The sequence below is a fragment of the Narcine bancroftii genome, chromosome 2 (assembly GCF_036971445.1).
Source record: "Narcine bancroftii isolate sNarBan1 chromosome 2, sNarBan1.hap1, whole genome shotgun sequence".
NCBI lineage: Eukaryota > Metazoa > Chordata > Chondrichthyes > Torpediniformes > Narcinidae > Narcine > Narcine bancroftii.
In genome coordinates, this window is record NC_091470.1 from 241,099,344 (window position 1) to 241,108,578 (window position 9,235).

Genomic DNA, 9,235 nt, shown 5'->3' on the forward strand with positions numbered 1-9,235 from the left:
TTGTGACAACAGGTGAATTGCAGTGGGTCCAGATCTTTTCATAGGTACATGTTAATTTTGGCTATGACCAGCCTCTCAAAGCATTTCATCACAGTCGATGTTAGTGCTATTGGGCGATAGTTATTGAGGCAGCTCACACTACTCTTCTTGGACACCAGGATGATTGATGCCCTTTTGAAGCAGGTGGGAACTTCTGACTATAGCAATGAGAGGTTGAAAAATGCCTATGAACACTCCAGCTAGTTGGCTAATTGGAAAATGTCCATGAACACTCCAGCTAGTTGGTTGGCATAAATTTTTAGTGCCCTGCTGTTGCAGTAGACATACCCAAGTGATCTCACAAGCAACAAATTCCATTACAGAGCTAAGGGGGAACGGGAGGAGGATCCATGGACATCCCCATCCATAATGGTAACAGGACACTGCTTGTGAGCCCTGTTGACTAGGCTGAAACAGGTGCAACCATGTTCAAGTGGAAGTGGATCAGGCAACATTTGTGGAGGCAGAGGTGTGGTCCACATGTCAGATCAAGACCCTGCACCAGAAAGCGTAGAGGGGAGACAGCGAGTATCAGAGCTGAGAGGGAAGGGGAGAGGTAGGAGCAGGCAAGCCAATAGGTGGAACCAGTTGAGGAGGGGGGATGATGAGCAGACAGCACCAAGTAGGAAAGGAGGAAGTTTCCATATAATAACCCGCCTTTTCATTTCGATGTGTATGAGCTCACATTAAACTCCATTTGCTGGATTTTCGCCTAATCACTTAAGCCATCTATATTCCTATTGCAGATTCACAACATCCTCATCACAACGTGTCACTCCACCTATTTTTGGTTTCTCGACCTTTTAAATTGCCTGCTCTGTATGTATGTTAAATACCCAGGTCCCTTTGAATATTAACATGTCCCAATCTTTCCAATTTAGCATTTCTATTTTCTTCTACTGAAGTGGATAACCTCCCATTTTACATCAATGTGCCTCATCTGCATTGTATTGCCAAACAGTTAGTTTATCTCTATCCCAATATTATCTCCTTACATCCTCGGCACTATTCACATTCCCTTTACTTTTGTGTCATTAAATGCTTGATAACATTCCATTGGATCCCCCAGCCAAATCATAGATAGAGATTATAAATAGTTGCTGTCCAAACATTTATCCCTGTGGGACACTACCAGAGACAGCCTACCATCTCAAGAAGGTCCTGCTTATTCCTGTTCTTTATTTTCTATTAGTTCACTCGTTGTTAATTCCATGGTCTTGAATCTTGTTTGAACATCTTTACATGGAGTCTGATCTTAACCCTTCTGAAATCCAATATAACATATATATTCTACTGCATATGTCATCTTGGAACTTCAAGCTCGTCAAACATGTGTTCACGTTTGTATATCTATGCTGACTCCACTCAGTCACAATACATTCTTATTCAAAATTTCAACTTTTTCCTACTGCCAATATTATATTAACAGTTCTGTTTGCATTCTTCTTGTAAATACTGAAGAAAAGGTTCATTGTGAGGAACCTCCTTACAATCTTTAGACTTCAGGAATATGACAACCAGAGCATGACTCCCACTTCCATTTTTACTTATCATGTGTGTTCACATGAGTGGAGGGTCAGACACAAGAGGTAGTTTAAGGGGTGGTTAAATCGTTTGCGGAACCTGAAGTTGCAGGCCCAGATGGCAAAGATGAAGCCTCGTCTCCTAGTTCCCACACTCACACATCTTCAAAGCTGCCAGGAGTAGCCCGAATTTCTGCAGTCTACCAGCTATTTCCTTCATTTTCCCCACTTGGAACAGACAAGAATCCACCATAAACTCTGTTTAATATGCATTCCAGACTGCTGTGTTGGCTCAGCCATTCTTTCTTTGCCACAGGAGCACAACTGTTCCACTCCTGGTATGTGTTCACTGACTAAGAAAAAGAAGAGCAGGTAAAAATTTGAACTAGTTGAACTTAGTTGACTTAATTTTAATTTTTTTAATCATTTTTAGCACTTTACTTCCTTTATTTTTTAAAATCATTTGAGTATTTTGATGCTGATCAGATATTTATAAACAACTCAGAACTACATTGAGTTGTCAAAGACCTTCAGGACTATCTCAAGATAGGGCTGGCTCACCTCTAACAGGGACCCCTGTAAATGTAGATAGTTGTGCTATTTATCTTTCCACATTTGAAAATGAAGGGCGCAGGGAATCCAGGGACCAGATCAGGCACAGTTTGATCCAGCCTATGCATCCTTGGATGTTGAGCAATTGGTATCTTTATCTAAGTACATCACATCTAGAGGAGACACACGTTGGATTCCTCAGGAAATGGGGGTACCATGTTTCTTTTAATTTTGGAGTGTCAGTGCTTCCATAGGATGGTTACTGTCAACAATGCAGGCCACTGTGGAAAGAAGGGTCTTGGCAGTCACCATGCAGTACAGAACTTATTGGACTGTAGAGTGGTCCTGGGAAACGAAAGCAAAAAATAAAGAGAAATTATTTCTTGCAATGACAAGCTGGTAAACCCAAAATGTCAATGAGGAGCTGAAGATAGTTAGGAGATATTTAAAATTCTGTTCAGCTGTACAAATCCTATGACACTATTTGAAAATCCGGAGAGATCTTCTGATGACCTCAACTCAAAATCTCATTCTTGCTGGCACACATTGCTTAAGGCCATATTTGCCCACTTCATTACAGTGCAAACTACAAGGATATTTTAATAAAAAGTAATAAATTTCTGCTGAAATACTGCACAAATTTTATTTTATAGACAGTCATTTTTGTGTTTTCCACACCCCCTGAGTGATACCAGTGGATCCAAGCCTCATTCTTGCAGTGAACAGAAATAGAAGGCCCTTGGTCCCATCATTTCTAGCAGCCTCCAAAACATCGAAACAAGCAGCAGTGAATCATTTACTACACTGAAATCAATTATTCATTATTTTCTTTTTATTATTTTATAATACAAATTTATCAACATAATCACATCATTTTAATTCCAAGTTAACAGGGCTGACTTTATTTTACTCCAAAGTTCAGGCGAGCTGGCTGGTGTTCTAATTCACAGCTAACTAAGAAGAGGAAGTGCGTAATCCGCACAGACACTCCAGACGAACAGTTGGCACCTCTGTTGTCTGTCATACTAATAAATATTATTCCTTCTTGACAGAAATTGCTTTTCATGTCCTACAGAGAATTCTCAATTACAGACTAAAACCTTGAGGGATCTATGATTAACAGAACTGAGACTACATGTTGACCAATTGCCAATGCCTGTTAGATTGATGGTATGGTTGAAATGTCAGATTGTAGAAGTCAATGGCTTGCAAGCTCAGTCTTTCCACAACCTTGTAATAATTTTCATACCCATAAAATTTATGATTTAACAGTTGAAGCAAAATTGAAAGGAGCTGATATCACACATGTACCAGCTGAAATCTTGATGACACATTTATAATTTTCAAACTCATACAGTTTCCATATTCAAATATTTACAAATATAATTATAGCCATGTACAAAATCAACCGCCGTATTCAAGCCATTTCACCCCTCCCTCCAACCCTCCACACCTCACAGTCATACCTCTCATACAGAACATCTACAACATAGGTAAGGGAATCGTCATTGGAATCACACTACCCCTTATTCCTTTCAAGTAGCTTCTTAGCTATGGGGATCTTTCTATACATACTAAACCATAAGACACTATTGGACATTCACATTCACACACCACACCCAGACTAACAGGAAGAAAAGGGAAAATGTTCTTGATTGTGGTACGATGGAACAACCTCCCTAGATTCCACCCCCCCCCCCCCCCCGCCCATGGAAATGTAGATAGGTGGAGTAGAGGGTGGATGAACGTAGGCCCACACTATACCTGCACTCCAATGTAATTTAAATATGGTCGCCAAGTTTTTAGGAATGTACTATATTTTTTTCCTCAGATTATAGGTAATTTTGTCCGCAATTCCATGTTCCAATGCGCAATGTCTCGATGGGAGTTAGATTTCCAGGTAACCGCTATGCACTTCCTGACCACTGCGAATATGATCATTATGAATTGTATTTGAAATTTGGACAGCTTCATCGTAAGTCTTACCTCTAGCATGTTCCCCAGCAGGAACAACTCTGGATTCTGTGGGAACTCTTTCCCTATAATTCTTTCCAGGACTTGGCCTAGATCTACCCAAAAGGGCCTCACCTTGGTACATGTTCAGGTCACATCTTTCCTCAGCATTTGAATCTTAGAACATAGTTCCACAGATTCCAGGTGTCCACACCCAAAATGCACCATTTCTTAGCAGTGAATGGCAGCAACTTATTGAACTGTAGAATTATCTGGAGGGCAGTATTGCTGAGACCAGGCATATGTTTATCCACCAGGATTCTGTGGAAAGTGATTAGAAATATTTACTTTCCTGACCTGGAACAATGAGGGAAACTATAAAGTCATTGCCACCATCCATGCGGAAATAAACAGATTATATTCATTGTTATGCTATCCTGTGTATTAAGCTTTTGAGTTTGAGAGTTTATTGTCACAGGCAATGTGTACAGATGCACTGAAATTCTGCAGGCAAATAGGTACACAAGATACACCAATAAACAGTCTACCACAAAGTCTCATGGGATAAGAAATATATAAATAGATAAGTGTTCAGTTGAAGTTTACACAAGAAGAAATTTTATGCTTTAATCGCACAGAGAAAGCTTTTGATGGTCCCAGAGCAGTGTATTGTTAGGATAGAAACTGGAGGTTCAACTGTTGGAAAGACATTTCTTGACATAGATATGGCTGTTTTTAGGGTTTGTACCTTCTGGTCAAAGGTAGTAGCAAGAAGATGTTGTGACCAGGATGAGGAGTAGGATGGGAGGTGGGAAGAGTCCTTTTTGATGTTAGCTGCCTTCTTGAGGCAGCACCTCAAACAAATGCCTTCAGTGGATGGGAAGTCGGTGGCTGAAGTGGATTTAACTAAATTTGGCACTTTCTGTGCCGTTCTGTGCTCCTGGGCACTCGAATGACCAAATCAGGCTGTAATGCAACCAGTCAGTATATTTTCCACAGTATCACCTGTAGAAGTTTGATACGTACTCAACAACATGCCAAATGACCTCAGACTTGTTAGAAAGTACAGGCACTGGTGTAGCTTCTTCATTGTTGACTCAATGTGCTGGCTCGAGGAAAGATCCTGCAACATGCAAGTTCCCAGCAACTTGAAGGTACTAACTCTCTCCTCTAGCATCCTGCCAACAAAGATAGATGAATTATATAACTGAGAGTAGCAAAATAAAACTTGAATGAAAATGGTTAGAGTTCAAAAGTTGGAAAACAAATCTGTCAAAATTGATTTTGACGGGGGGGCGTGGCAAGATGGCGTAGGGAGCGGACGTGCATTCCCGGTCTCCCCCAGGCAGTTATATAAATACCCGTTTTAAGAATATTTCTTTTCTGTTAAAAGTCTTTGTTTTGTTTATCAATTGTTTTTAGTTTAAAATGGCAACAAAGATTAAGGAAAATAGAGTTCAAATATAGAACAAAACTACACTCTCCGACTTTGGAAGAAACTCGGCCTATTTGCTCAGACAGAACCACGGAGTCAAGGCTGGAATTTTCTTAAGAACGGATCTCATTAATTGGACTGTCGGATAAGCTGGCCTTGGACACCCCTCTGAAAGATGTTTAAAATGGACTTGAGACTGAGAAGAATGGAAGATTTGGTGTTGAACTGGGATGTTCAGAGGTGTTTTAATTCAGTGGATGAAATTCAGGAAGACTTGAAAAAAAAAATTTAAAAAAAAACTTTTATTGATTGTAAACAATGTTTAACTCAGTGTTGGGAGGGTGGAAAGGGTGCAAAATTTAATATCAAGTTTGGATTTTCAAAAAAAAGAGTTTATGAATAAGATTGGTTAAATTGATGGACCGGGGTTTTATGGATATAAGAAATGATGATTTTTCGGTTTATACGTGTATTTTGTCTGCCTGTGGGGGGGGGGAGGGAGTGGTACTTCTGCTCCCGAAAGTCATATGCCACTTGTGGTTTATACCACACCCATTTGGGTTTTTGGGAATTAACCACCACAAGGTGGTTTCCTAAGGGGTTGGGGGAGGTGGGGGGGTGAAAATTTGAAAATTATTTAGTATCTATTATGTAATATTATACTAAGTCAATTTGAAATGAATGTATGGAGATACTATAAATAAATTTTAAAAAAAATTGATTTTGACATTGTTTAACCAGTTATCTAATGAAGCAGAAGGTTTTGTCAGAGATTCACACACTGTCCTCACAACTCCATCATCTATCTTTGAATCTTTTGTGATGGAAGTTTTTTCTCTCCCAAGTATCTACGTAACGCACCATTTACTTTATATTGAGTGGACGAATTTCCTTGGTTCGCTTTTGTAGATGTTAGTAAATTCCTGATCTAACCAGTAGGACTCGCAACTATAGTTGCACTTTGAATGAAAGAAAACAATGTAATTTATGTGAATACGCATTCAAATGTAACGTCCTGCAGCACTAATTCTTCCTAACTTCATGCCACAGAGTCACAAAATTAAATAGAATTAGTATGTGGCCATTAAAAATAAACTCATTGTTATATTTGATATAATTGTCCACAGATCCACATAAAAAATATATTTGTCACATTTATTTCAGTCTTCAATTACATTTTACACTAATTAACAAAGTCTTTTTTTTTTGGCTTGGCTTCGTGGACGAAGATTTATGGAGGGGTAATGTCCACGTCAGCTGCAGGTTCGTTTGTTACTGACAAGTCCGATGCGGGACAGGCAGACACGGTTGCAGCGGTTGCAAGGGAAAATTGGTTGGTTGGGGTTGGGTGTTAGGTTTTTCCTCCTTTGTCTTTTGACAGTGAGGTGGGCTCTGCGGTCTTCTTCAAAGGAGGTTGCAGCCCGCCGAACTGTGAGGCGCCAAGATGCTCGGTTTGAGGCGATATCAGCCCACTGGCGATGGTCAATGTGACAGGCACCAAGAGCTTTCTTTAGGCAGTCCTTGTACCTCTTCTTTGGTGCACCTCTGTCTCGGTGGCCAGTGGAGAGCTCGCCATATAACACAATCTTGGGAAGGAGATGGTCCTCCATTCTGGAGACGTGACCTACCCAGCGCAGTTTGATCTTCAGCAGCATGGATTCGATGCTGTCAGCCTCTGCCATCTCGAGTACTTCGATGTTGGAACTGAAGTCGCTCCAATGAATGTACTGAAAGCTTAATTAACAATTCAATAGATCTTAGTTAAACATGGAAACTGTTTTTAATGTCATCCATCCTAAACATCCATATGAACGTTTAAGTAACTTTTAATAAGTCACTACCTTTAAATGTTCACAAAATGAGGCTACATTTTAAAGAATTACATTTGTAGAATGAACGCTCCAGTTTTTATGGAATATAATCGAATATTGCCTGTAGGTGCAGCTTCATTTATACCAGGTATTAATGATTGCTCCAAAACGCTATGAGTGAATGAATTCCACCTTTTACAAAGGATTCATTGTTGCTTTGTAAACAAAAAAAATCCATATCATTTTACATGTGCCATTTCCATGTATCATATATCCTTCAGGTAAAATTATTTACCCAAAAATGCTCAACAGTGACAAATAAAGTCATTGCCTAATTTTGTTTATAGAAAAGCATTACCTACAAGTTTCTCCACCTCTCCCATTTTGTGCACATATAGAAACACACGTTTAAAGAAACAGGAGACTGCAGAAGCTGGAATCAGAATCTAAACAACTTGCTGGAGAAACTCAGTTCCAAAAAGAATGGTTGTGGCGATGTGAGCAGTGGAAGAAACACAGCCACCACGTTGAGGGTCGTTAATGACTGTCTTTATTCAAATTCAGCGTTCCCCTTTAAGGGCAGCATGAGCTCAGTCACCTGGTGACATCATAATCGCTGACCAGGGTGGGCACTGGAAGGGATGCTGGAGTCAGAGAGGAACCTCTGATGACGCCATTTCCCCATGGCTGCCCCGCCATGTGGCAATACAAGTGGGGCCGGTTCACCATGAGGATGTGTGCTGCCACACCTCCCCTGCCCCCTAGAACCGGTTACACGTCCTGTCACTTTGGTGGCCGACCCCGGCGCATGGGCGCAGCCATCTGCACCAGCTGTGATAAGCCCAGATGGGCCGCCTTCAGGATCTGGATCTGGATCTGTGCCCTGCGGGTGCCGTAGGTACTGATGGTGGAGCTGTTGGCCTCCCACAGGGTTGGACCTCGAGATCGGGTGCGAGTCTCTAATGCTGTGGGGGGAAGGATGCTGAGCTCAGCCCCTGTGTCCACCAGGAATTGGAGGCTGGTGGATCTGTCCATCATATGAAGGAGGCTGTTTGTGTAGCCAGCCGTTGCACCATCAATGGTGGCTGGCCTGGTCGTTTCCCTGAAACCCACAGGGCTAGTGGCACTTATGGGCTTGTGCTCCCCAGTGCTGGTGGTAGAAACACTTGGTCAACTGGCCTTCCTCTGGCTTGGTCTTGGGAGTGGATTCCGGTTGGCTGGCTCCTGGTCATGCCACCTGGTTAAGGGCTGCCTCATTCTCCCTCTTCGTGCACCAGAGGGCATCTGCATGGGTTGCTGCTCTCCTCGGGTTCGAGAAGTCTTCATCTCTGAGGAGCAGCTGGATGTCCTCCGCCATCTGTTCCAGGAATATCTGGCGGAAGAGAAAACAAGGCTTGTGGTCTTCCGCCAGGGCCAGCATTTCATCCATCAGCACCGATGGACTACGGTCTCCAAGCCCATCTAGGTGAAGGAGCCCAGAAGCCCGTTGCTGGGGAGTTAGCCCAAAAGTTCCAAGCAGCAGGTCTTTGAGGGCAGTGTACTTGCCCGTAGCCGGGGCGTGGTGGATGATGTCATCCACTCTCGCTGCTGTATCTTGGTCCAGAGCACTCACGACATGATAGAACATCGTGGCATTTGAGGAGATGTTGCAGAGTTGAAATTGTGCTTACGCCTGCCCGAACCATGTTCTCGGTCGGTGGGTCCAAAAGGGGGGAAGCTTGATGAAGACAGCATTAACCTCTGCTGAATCCATGGTGTTTTGAGTCCTAAAAAACATCTGGGCTCGTCGGGGTCACCACTGTGTCAGTGTGAGCAGTGGAAGAAGCACAGCCACCACGATGAGGGTTGTTAACAACTTTTTATTCAAATTCAGCATGCCCCTTTAAGGGCAGCATGAGCTCAGTCACCTGGTGCATTGAGAC

The 9,235-nt window shown here is 42.1% G+C and overlaps 1 long non-coding RNA gene across 1 annotated transcript; it reads right to left on the reverse strand.

The window, feature by feature from the left end:
- Window positions 1-2,074: 2,074 nt before the first annotated feature.
- On the reverse strand, window positions 2,075-7,844 carry LOC138752645 (uncharacterized). The gene is made up of 4 exons (XR_011350802.1): window positions 7,672-7,844; window positions 5,094-5,245; window positions 4,203-4,388; window positions 2,075-2,459 (listed from the first exon to the last, which is right to left on the reverse strand). It is a non-coding gene; the product is annotated as an uncharacterized lncRNA (long non-coding RNA).
- Between the last annotated feature and the right edge of the window lie 1,391 nt (window positions 7,845-9,235).